Source organism: Homarus americanus, unplaced genomic scaffold (assembly GCF_018991925.1).
Source record: "Homarus americanus isolate GMGI-L3 unplaced genomic scaffold, GMGI_Hamer_2.0 scaffold39155, whole genome shotgun sequence".
Lineage (NCBI taxonomy): Eukaryota > Metazoa > Arthropoda > Malacostraca > Decapoda > Nephropidae > Homarus > Homarus americanus.
This window is the reverse complement of record NW_024737042.1, coordinates 9,070,797-9,082,538: the sequence shown is the minus strand read 5'-3', so window position 1 is coordinate 9,082,538 and position 11,742 is coordinate 9,070,797.

Genomic DNA, 11,742 nt, shown 5'->3' with positions numbered 1-11,742 from the left:
CTTGTAACTAACACTCCTTTGTATGAACCCAAGTACTTTATTAGCCTTGTTACGAGCAAAAACACATTGTTTACTTGGCTTAAGGTTCCTACTTATCATTACTCCTAAATCTCTCTCGCAGTCGGATTTCTCTATGGCATCGTTGTTCATCTGGTATCTGGTTTCCCTGTTTACATCTCCTATACTGAGTACTTTACATTTGTCGACATTGAATTTCATCTGCCATTTTTCAGACCATTCGAAAAATTTGTTTAGATCTTCCTGTAGTTTTGCCGAGTCCTCGTCAGATTTGATAACACGTCCTATTTTAGTGTCATCAGCAAATTTACTTATGTTGCTGTCTATGCCGATATCTATGTCGTTTATGTATATAATAAACAATAATGGTCCAAGTACTGAGCCTTGGGGAACTCCACTTGTGACGTTGCTCCAATGGGACTTAGTGCCGTTAATGCTCACTCGCTGTTTCCTGTCCTGTAACCACGCCCTAATCCATTTAAGGATGTCACCTTTGATGCCATGAGCTTCTACCTTTCTAATTAGTCTTTCGTGGGGGACTCTGTCGAAGGCTTTGCTAAAGTCGAGATATACCCCATCTGGAGTACTGTCACCCCATCTGGTCCCCGAGATATGCTAGGGACTGTCAGTTGGTTGAAAATGTTCAAAGGAGGGCCACCAGACTGGTGCCTGCACTTCGGCACCTCAGCTACCCTGAGAGATTGGAGCGCCTGAACTTGCCTAGCTTATACTACAGACGGGCAAGGGAGGACGTAATTGAGGCGTATAAGCATCTCAAGGAGCACTACTCATTGAGTGTCCTTACTTGGAACTGGCGGACGCTCGCCCCACAAGGGGTCACAGCTCAAGATTGAAGAAGCCGCAACAGTGCGTGACAAAGATGTGACCGATCGCCCGGGCGGCTAGCGAACCGATCTTTTGGTGAAGAAGATAAATGAAAAGAGACGTGACCGATCGCCCAAGCGGCTAACAAGCCGATCAGTGGCGAAGAGGATAAAAGTAAAAGTTGACACACATACCACCTCTCCTTGGCCAACGGATCCTACCTCCCTCTTCCTCTAGGCAAGGACAGCTGGTACGCCATGGATGAAGAGACGCCAGCCTCAGTGAATTATGAGCTCTAAAATCTGCACTGTAGCTGCTTCTCTTTTCCCTAAAACATACGTACACTATATAATAATATCGAAAACAAAAATAAGGTGAAAAATTTGTTTCTCCAAGCCTTCAATACACAAGATACAAGGTGACTGGCACTGTACTCTACCTTCTTTTACTTTCTCAGCTATAAAGTTACTTATACAGTCTACAGCTGGTTTGACTAGAAATAATTTACTTACAATAGGCGAGGATAAGTATATCTTCAAAACTAAACTCATTTTATCTTTCCTTGTAAAGGAAAAATATTCTGCTCCTCTAATTCTAATAAGAAACAGGTCTCTCACTAAGTTAGGCCGTTGCCTGTGCATGCTCCGGGAATTAAAATAAACAATCTAGTGACCTGTCTGTTCATAGAAAGGAACGGCCGGTGTAGCAATTAAAAGTGAAGTCTCGGTAAAAAATTAAGTGTTTGCCCAACATATCGTACGGCACTCCCGGCAGAACACTAAGGATAACACTCACAACAACCTGACCTTAAGGTAACACTCACTAAACTGTATTAATATATTATCCACACAACATCCTGACCTTAGGGTAATACTCACTAAACTGTACTAAAATAATATGATTTAAGCAATACCAAACGTATAAGCACGTACGTGTCATAGGAATGCATGTCCATCTAAGCAGAATTGACTTCAACTAAGGCTGACTGCAGACCAACGCCAACCGATTACCGACCGCAATCAGCTGCTGTCCGAATGAGTCGTACGTCTGGCACTTCATTTTTACCTAACACTTCACTTTTAACTGCTACACCGGATCACTAAGCTTTGCACTGGAACATGTTCAAGGAACTGCGCATTAAAGAACCGTACATACTCAGTGTTTGCAAACAGAGTACAGACCGACAGCTGGCCGTCTAGGAAGCTGACATAGTATGTTAGTCCTGACTACCCTAGAGACTCCAACCAAATAATATATAAAGACAGAAATGGGTGTAAAATAGTCGGTAATAATACTAGCTGGGACCTCAAGGCACAGTGACGTCATTTTATGTAGTCCAGAATTATGATGGCGCTGCAGTCTTGGCCTACAGCCAAGAATAGCCATTTCATAATCAGTAAAATTATTGATGACACCATCAAATTTCAGTTTAACTTTGTTGTCATACCAGAAATATGTAAAAAAAAATCAGTCTGTACACTACTATATAAATTCAATGTGGAGTGGTAATGTTCATCATGATACAATTATAATTAATAAAATTACTATAGTGATAAAATGTACTATTTAACCATCTGTGTTTGTGGTTTATTATTCAATCACCTACATGATCTTGTGGTCATCCAAAACGACACATACTGTAGAATCACACTTCTACAGTTCAACTCTTACAATAGTATTCTTGTAGTTTGTAGAAATCAAAGCTTATAAGATTGTCTTTGGTAAAAATTTTCTACGTTGCCAGATGAATGGCGATGGGATACTCTTGTAGTGGATTCCTCCCCTACAAGCACTGAACCTTCTCGAATTCCCCAGCCTACGCCTCCAGCGCCGCCCACGGAGCGGGGGTCAACTATCTACCCACGCCTACCCCTGCTACCTCTACACTCTATCATATATTGTGATGCTGTAGGCTATATGTAAGTATACAAAAATGCTTTAAATACTAAGAAATTCGCCATTTTATTTAAGAAAAAAGTGGATACTTTTCAAAAGATTATGGATACGTTTTTACCTTTTTAGTACTTTTGTGGATACGTTTTGATTTTTCCCACTGGTAACACTGTAGCCATGACTTCTGGGCGCGCAGTTCAACATGCCGGGTAGATGACATCTCTGCGTTATTTCCAAGAGGAGAAAGGATACACATTCACATTTTCATTTTCATGGGTTCCCAAAGGGTCAGAGATAGGTAACTTAAGTATTTAACCTCTTGTGAGTTACAGTGAAAATGTGCAATATATATTGAAATACATTTCAAATCAGAAGCAGCAGCTTCATCAGTCACTCCGACTCACTTGATACGAATTTGACAGGTGTCTTAGATGGAAAAATGCCATTGTTATTCCCAGAATATACGTGAAGAACTGTGAGAAATTGCCAATGCCCATGCAACAAATTTCATAGTATAAACATTCCAAACAAAATTGGTATTATTTTGGTTTTGGTCATCTGGGGAACCTTAAAATTCTAACTATGGGATTAAGTACTTAAACAATATTACACATTACCTCTACAGGATTTCTGTCGCAAAGCATTTTTCGATCGCATAAGAAAATACAGATCATAATTATGTTAGGTTCAGTTAGGTTTGGGTATGATATGATGAGTTATGTTAGCTTAACATACATCGATAAGTAACTCAAAACTAGGGATTTCCAATGAAATGAAGGTCTAAATCGTTCATAATACATCACAAACCACCAGAAAAAAAACATAGAATCTAGACATCAAATTACTTATGGTAGTCAAAGTAAAATTTTACCCATTAACATAAATGATGATATATCCCAGCGGTTCATTAGTGAATCATCAAAACAATAACAGCACTATGTTGTCATGCTTACCTAGCACCAGGTATTTTCAAAACGAAGTCCAGACAATGTCATTACTTCTAAATTTACTCGTATGTCCATTTAGTACTGACATACTTTGTAAATGCAATGAAAAAAAAAGAGAAAGTCTACATGACAGCTGAGCTGGTGTGAACATGGGAGTTTTATATGTCCAAAAGAACATAAGAATGGAGGAAACTGCAACGGGCCTATTGGCCCACACTAGGCAGTCCCATTTACACCCAACCCCTATCGCTCATATATCCATCCACCCTATGTTTGAAGCTGCTCTTCACGACACATTTCTTCACTTACGAAATATCCATGACTTAGACCATAAAAACCACCCTTAAAACTTATCTGAACGTGGCATTTGGGGTCTGAAGAGGCCATCCTTTCTACTACTGTACCTCCGACTGCAGCGATGAGTTTGAAACAAGTGGCGTCATTGCAAATGACGGCCCTGTTTCTAGAGAAATAAACTTATCTCGACTATTATAGCAGGACTTTAAACTTTTATTATAAATTACATATACCGTATCACTCTCCGAACGTGGCAGAGTGTATTTCTTGTGTTTACCCAGAACCGTCAACTCGTCCATTGTTGGTAATGGGGTTCGGGGGGGTCATTTCTCCATAAAGGTTTATTTCCAACGGAAATAAAGGTCGGCTTCCATTTTAACACCAAGAAATACACGAGAAAACCCTATTTCTGTTAGTAGCTTCCGTGGTACACAATATCCGAATCTTTACAAAAATAATTATCGATAATTAATCTAAAATTGGTTTGACAAGTCGACCGCCCCTGATCCAAGAATTTCCCATTGCTTAAAAAAAATTGTGACGCAGTGTAATACCCGGAATAAACGTTCACTAAGCTGTGATCCGTATGCAGGTTTAAATAAAGGCAATCAAAATCTATTATAAATGGACAATTCGATATGTTGACGTTACATACTGCGCTTTCACAATTAAGGTCTTTCGGTGTGTCGTCTAGGCCTAGGGTAAACACCGCTAGTCATCAGTAAAAAGAGACATTTTTTCTAAATTCAAGAGAAATTAACATTGGAGGTACCATACTGATGACCTCACATGAGCCTGGCACCCAGTGCTAGAACAAGTGTAAATGATGACAATTACGTTCAGGAACCTACAGTAGTTCACCTTCAGTACGCACAGTAAGTCGACATTTGCTGGATTATTGTTACGGTGGAGAAACCTAACAATGAACTAAGGTTATGTAATATACCTGTGTTTTCATATATAGGCGTCTGTATCTTCTGAGTACTTGATGAAAATCCACGTAACTGCTGTCGGATTGGATGTTTTTAGGGTACTAGGCTTCAACAACTACCGTGTAAGCCGTTTTAGAGCATATTCTGAGTCAGTCCATTACCGAGCCATCGACAATAAAAAAAGAGTTGTATCGTTCTTGTTTAATATCTGTTTGCAAACGATTGTGTTAGTCTCCCACTAACTCTACACATCCGTTCTCTCTCCCTCGTGTGTCACCTGGTTTATTATGTATGCAAGGTGGGCCTGATGGCGGGCTACAGCACTCGAGTACTAATCCATCAGGACTTTGCAGTTAACTACTAATCATTAAAACTGTCTACCTACACTGCCAGAACCTTAATGCCTCATACCACTCATACTTTTACCCATTACGACTTCAGAATCTTAGAATTCCTCGAAACAATCAGAAGCCATTTCATTAACTTACCCTACTTACAACACTTATCTGAACCCTTGCTGAAACACCTGTCAGACCCAAATTACAAAACCTATCTGAACCCTAACCATACCTGTCAGAGCCCTGCCTACCACACGTTAGAATCCTAGCCTAATAGAACAGCATCTAAAATACCCATTAAGTATTAGTCTACCAGACCTCTTAAGATCCATCAAAAAAATTCTACCAGTTTTAATATATCTTCTTTATAAGTAAACGAAGCGACAAGACTTACCTTTCACCCCTCTACCGTGAGCTATATGCCTTAATATCTACAGGTAAATCATTTAAAGATATATTTACGGTAATTTGAACTTTCTCTAAATTACTCATTCACCAGTACATCCAAGTAAATGTTAGTAGTTACGGTTACATGTACCATGTTCCTTTTTCTTCATAACCAGCTCTTCGTTGTCCTTGTCTTATCCTCTTGGGTGTGTACACTTCCCCACGTATTAACTTAATAAGCAAATTTACAAATAAAACGGCAGTAGCGACTCAGGTGCTGACGGCCATCAAATAAAAGGAAGTACAACTTAACACCAATTGTTGACGACTAATAACGTATTTGTTCATGTGCAGTATAGTATACACGCTTAAAGACCTTTGTTGAAGCGCATTAAAACATGAAGGAAAAAAAACATATCCAGAGAGCTTTATCAAAACCCAATTTATTAAAGTTAATTAGTACCTGAAAGTATGTAAGGCAAAATATCCTTGCTATTAGTAAAGAATAGGGGCCGCAGTATACGTTCTCTCGATTTTCACTTTTAAAAAGGTCTAAGCATAACTAAAATAAATACGTCATCGTTTGTTTTACCACAAGGCAATTTGCAAAACACCCGGAATCCGGTCGGCCATCTTGTTTTTAACCCGCTTGTAATTTGTCGCTAAAAGGCCAAAGATAAACTCAATGCCGAATTGTGTTTCTGCGAAAAAGCGAGCACCTTTAAGATTTTGATCAGCTTCCACTCAATGAAAAGAGAAGAAAACTTTGGAAAATTTGATTACGCCTGTAATTAACTAATCGATGAGTCGAAAGTGGACCAGTGCATTTTCTCAGGTAGGAAGGTTTGCCATTTAAATCATGATCCGGGAATACTTCCGTGGTCAGCTGAATGGCTTTCAATGATCAGGGAATACAATAATAAAATATAACTTTGACCTCTAAATCGGAGGCCCCCCCCCCCCTACGAGGCACCATGCGAAGAGGGATCTTGAAACCATTGACTCCAATACTGCCAACACACGGCGGAGGTATACAGTACATGCATTGTCAGACTACAGACTACTTCGACCAGGACGAGTAATGTACTCTACATTTAAATAGTGTAAAAATAATGATTAGTTATTAGGTTTTCTTGGTTTAATGAACTGTTAATTATTTTGTGATAAATAGATTGCTGTATTTTGTATTTCTTTGAGAATCAATAAGAGTAGTGAAAGGGGTATTTAGAATTTCAATGATATTATAATTCAACAAAAGAAAACACTCCAAAGGAAATACTAATTTACATAGCTTAGGTTAAGTTATGTCAGGTTTAGTTTGACCCTTCTAACCAATCGTACCATGTACTCAAACTATTCGACCACCAGGAGCGAACTCGTAACAATTAGACAAATTTAGATTTAGGCGCGAAATAGGTAAACACTGGTTTGGAAATAGAGTAGTGGACGAGTGGAACAAGTTACCAAACATCATCATGAACTCAAATACGCTGGATAGCTTCAAACATAGGTTGGATGGATATATGAGCAATAGGGGTTGGGTGTAAATGGGACTGCCCAGTATGGGCCAATAGGCCCGCTGCAGTTTCCCCCATTCTTATGTTCTTATGTATTTCTACTAATGAAATTAACAGTTCATCTACTTCAAAATATCCAAGTCAGTGTATTAATTTGTCAGTAAAGATAAAGTGGACAAAATCCTTTTAGTTTATATTTCTTTTAAGTCCAAACACAAGTGGGATTGTGCTAACTTTCTTATACCAGTGATAGAATTGCCTGTGTACCTATAGAAGAAATAGAATGTAGGAGAATTACTGGGCCTGACATAGGTACAAAGGAGGAATAACCTAAAGTCCACAGTAGTAGCCCTTGACCCAGAAAACCACCCGACAGCGTCTTAATAAGTTGCCACATCCTCTTTACCTCCCACGTAGATTAAGTACACGTCATTTGTAGTTAAACACATGTGTGATAATAATAATATAAAACAATTGAGCAAAGTTCCCAAGGCAGCGAAGCCAACGAGTCTTCACTGATATGGTTGGAACTCGAGTGTAGAAGGGGTGAACCACTGAACCAGCCTTACCACAACATTCGTGAAGTTTGCAATTTCATATTTCTTTGTACACGTATCAATCATTTAATCTGATTTCTCCCCACATTTCGTTTGGACTTTGATGTCGAAAAATTACTATATTTCCACCTTGCTTTAAGTTTGATTGAAGTTATCAGTAACCATGTAAGTTCGATTTCCATCCATTCCGTTATGTTAATCACAGGTAAATAACTGTTAAATTCATAATGATGAGTAATCATTATGAGAAAGTAACCATTATATTGATTATTTGCTGTTTTATTTTGTTTTTGCCCATATTGACTGTTAACTACAAAGAGCAGGCTTTAATGACAAGTGGAGGTGTGTCAGCCATCTTGTGAGTGTTGAAATTACTTATCCCTTTTGGAAGAGGTTTCATGTGACTCAAAAGTTAGCGTTTTTTATTATGTTATCATTTGACAGTTGCTCATTAAACCTATCTAGTTAAGGTTGTTTCAGCATATGTATTAAGTTATGCTATTTTATACGTATTTTTTTGTTTCCAGAAAAAAGGTTAGGTCATTAGGTGCAGTTTTACTTCTTTGGTTATGAGGAATATTCATCGCACGAACCTTTGGCAATCTACGCCTTAAGATACAGAAGCGTCAACAACGTGCACCAACTTGCACCTGGGAAACACGGCGAGATAAGTGGTGTCAGATGTGTGTTAATACACACTACTAAATAGGTGCCAGGTTACCGCGTGACACGATAACTCCATAATTTTCAGAAAATTGCATAATAGACAAGTCCAATGTTATCAATTTGCTCCACGGCAAAAAATTTCTAGAACCGAGAATCAAGTAATGTAAGCTCCTTGAAGTAGTTTTTTTTCTGGTAAGACGTGGCAGTACAGGGCCCCAGACAGCGTCATTAGTTTGGTCACGTCAACATTAAGGGTGGCCTTTATTATGTATAAGCAGCACAATCATCCGCGCCACTTTCGTCTTCCTCATATGGCGATGTAATTGTTATAATGCATTACAGCGTTTTGACAGCCAAATCCTTTAACGCAGATACTAGCTTAATAATACAGTAAACCTTAAATGTAATGAACACATGGTAAAGATTCGTTTTAACGTCTCCTTCGCCTTTTACAAGGAAATGTATTTTTCTGTTGTATTTTGGTGTTCTTTGTTTAAATCGGACCTTCATTTTCTTTGGAAAATGTCGGAGACATATACTGTAGAACTAACCAACCAGTAAAACTTACCTAACCTTACCTAACTTCCTAGCCGGGGGGCGACCCCCACACCATATTAAACAGAAAGTACTTACTGTAGTTTGATATTCTGCACTCCCTCTTTTCCTCCTCTCTTCCGACCTGATAACTCTACAGCCAACTCTCCCCCTGATAAAGCCAATCTCTTTGACACCTTATTCTCCTCTAACTCCACCTAAGACAATACCAACTCTATCCCTCCTACTCCTGCTCCTACTGAACCTATGCACTTTCCTATAATCTCCACTTGTAGGGTTGCTGGTGTGTTTTCCTGATTGGATGTGAGTAAGCAGCATGGACCGGACGGAATACCCCCTCGTGTTCTGAGGGAGTGTGCTGATATTCTGGCCCCTGTGGTTGCTCGCCTCCTTCGCCTTTGCCTCAAAACCCAACTTTCCCTTCTTGGAAGCATGCCTTGGTTCAGCCCATCCGAAGAGTAACCATTCTAATCCCTCTAACTATCGCCCCATTGCCCTAACTTTATCCCTCTCTAAGATTTTCGAAACTATCTTAAACATATTTTCTCCGTCACCATGAACGCTTTTCTCTTTTGTCGGATCACCAGTATAGCGTTCGCCAGGCGAGATCTACTGGTGACTGCTCTCCTACTGCACCCATCTTTGGTCATCCTCTTTTAGGGATTATGGGGAAACTTTCGACGTGGCCCTCGACATCTCCAAAGCATTTGACAGGATATGGAACAAGTCTTTGCTTTCTAAACTTCCCTTTTATGGTTTCTCTCCCCGATTTTGTTTTCTAATTTCTAGCTTCCTTGAGAACCGATCCATGGCAGTTGTCGAGGGATCGATCTCTCGCTTTCTCTACCAATAATGGTATCCCACAGGGTTCTGTTCTTTCACTAACTCTCTTCCTTCTTTTTATAAATGATTTACTTGACACTACGACTAATTCTATCCATTCATATGCTGGTGATTCTACTCTTCTTCACCTTTTTCCTTTCCCCCTAATTCTCTAACTAGATCTGTTTTAGAGCTGATATCGTTTCATTTATCAATGCGGATCTGTGCAACATCTCCGAATGAGAAGGTAGAAACTTGGTTAAATTCAATAGTAATAAAACTCAGTATTTACCAATAACACTTTCCAAATTAGATGATCTCCCACCAATCACATTTCAGGACACTATCATTCTGCCAAGTTCTGAAATAGATATGCTAAGTCTCACCATTTCCTCTGCTATGTCATGGAAGCCACAAATCCACAACATTGCTAAAGCTACCTCCCGAAAGCTGGGAATGCTGTACAGATGCCGTAGCTACTTCACTCCTGAGCAGTTGCTTCAAGTATATAAGGGATTCATTCGTCCTAACTTGGAATACTGCTCTCATATCTGGGGTGGCTCGTTTTCTGTCCAACTGTTAGATTGAGTGGAATCAAAGGCATTTCGTCTTATTAACTCTCCTCCTTCAGTTGATAATCTTTCTCCCCTTTCTCTTCGCCGCAATGTTGCTTCACTCTCTTTTACAGATACTTTAACGGGCAATGTTCGGTGGATTTGGCATCCTGTGTACCGCCGGCAAGGCCGTGGGCTCGTAACACTCGTCTTGCCCGCGGTGCCCACAGTTTCTCTGTGGATGTCGGTCACACTAGAATAACCCGTTATAGTACATCTTTCTTTCCTCACACAGCCAAACTGTGGAATGCTCTTCCTTATTCTGTGTTTCCATACTCTTACAATGTCTCACTTTAAGAAGCTGGTTTTCCGGCATCTTCTTGTAGATTAACAAGGTCTTTTTCTTTTCTATTTTTAATTTCTTTTTACTCTTATTTTTTTCACCCCCGAGGCCCCGTTGTGGGTTGATGACCTGTGTCCGGGTGGGCTATTCCCCGTGACGGCAGATTTTTCGGAGTATTTACGGTAAATATATAATTATTCAACTTTAGACATTACCTCCAAAATAATGACTATCCAAGAATGTTGTAAGGTAACGTAACTTATATCTAAAGTCCAAATAGCAAAATATTAACTATTTCTAGAGAAACTGGCGAGGGCGTTATAACGAATCTTAACGTTATCTAAAAGTTTAAACGGGTGTTAAATTTACGGTTGAGCGAATAAGTACAGTAGTTTCCTTATCAGTCTCATTAAATGCTCGTTTAAACTGGTAAACTACGTAGTGTGCTACAAGACCCTCTTTATTATTCCTGCCTCTATTCCCACTACGTCCTCTCTAACAGCGAATTACTTAACGTGAGGAGTAAGAAATTAACCATCAGTGTCCTAGGATGATAGCTGGGTCCTCACGCCAGGCCTTGGTGATAATGATAACGCCATCCACTCATCACTTGCATACTCAAGTTATTTCTTAATGGAAAGATAGCACTACCGCCTGAGAAGATATTGGAAGCATAATGTATTGTCTAATGGTAGACCCTGCTGCCAAATGGCATCACAAAAATTGTGACCAAGACCCAGGTTGCTGATCTGTCTTGCTGCCACATTTACATTCAATTGCAGGGTCTCAATTGTTTCTCTTTGACAACACAACATACAGTACATACAGTATATCGTTTCTCTGTTCTTTTTTTTTTAGTTTTATATTTGTTTGTGGTCCTTTATTTTATTATTACTAGTATATTTTTATTTAATATATATATATATATTTTTGGGGTTAAATAGTAACTTATATTAATTATTATTATTAGCATTCGTATTATATTTTCGCCCCCAGGCCCTGATGTGGGCTAATCCTTTAAAAACAAACCGTCTCGTGTTCAGAGTTCGACATTACTTATTATTCTTAGGAACAGCCACATTTTTAAGAAG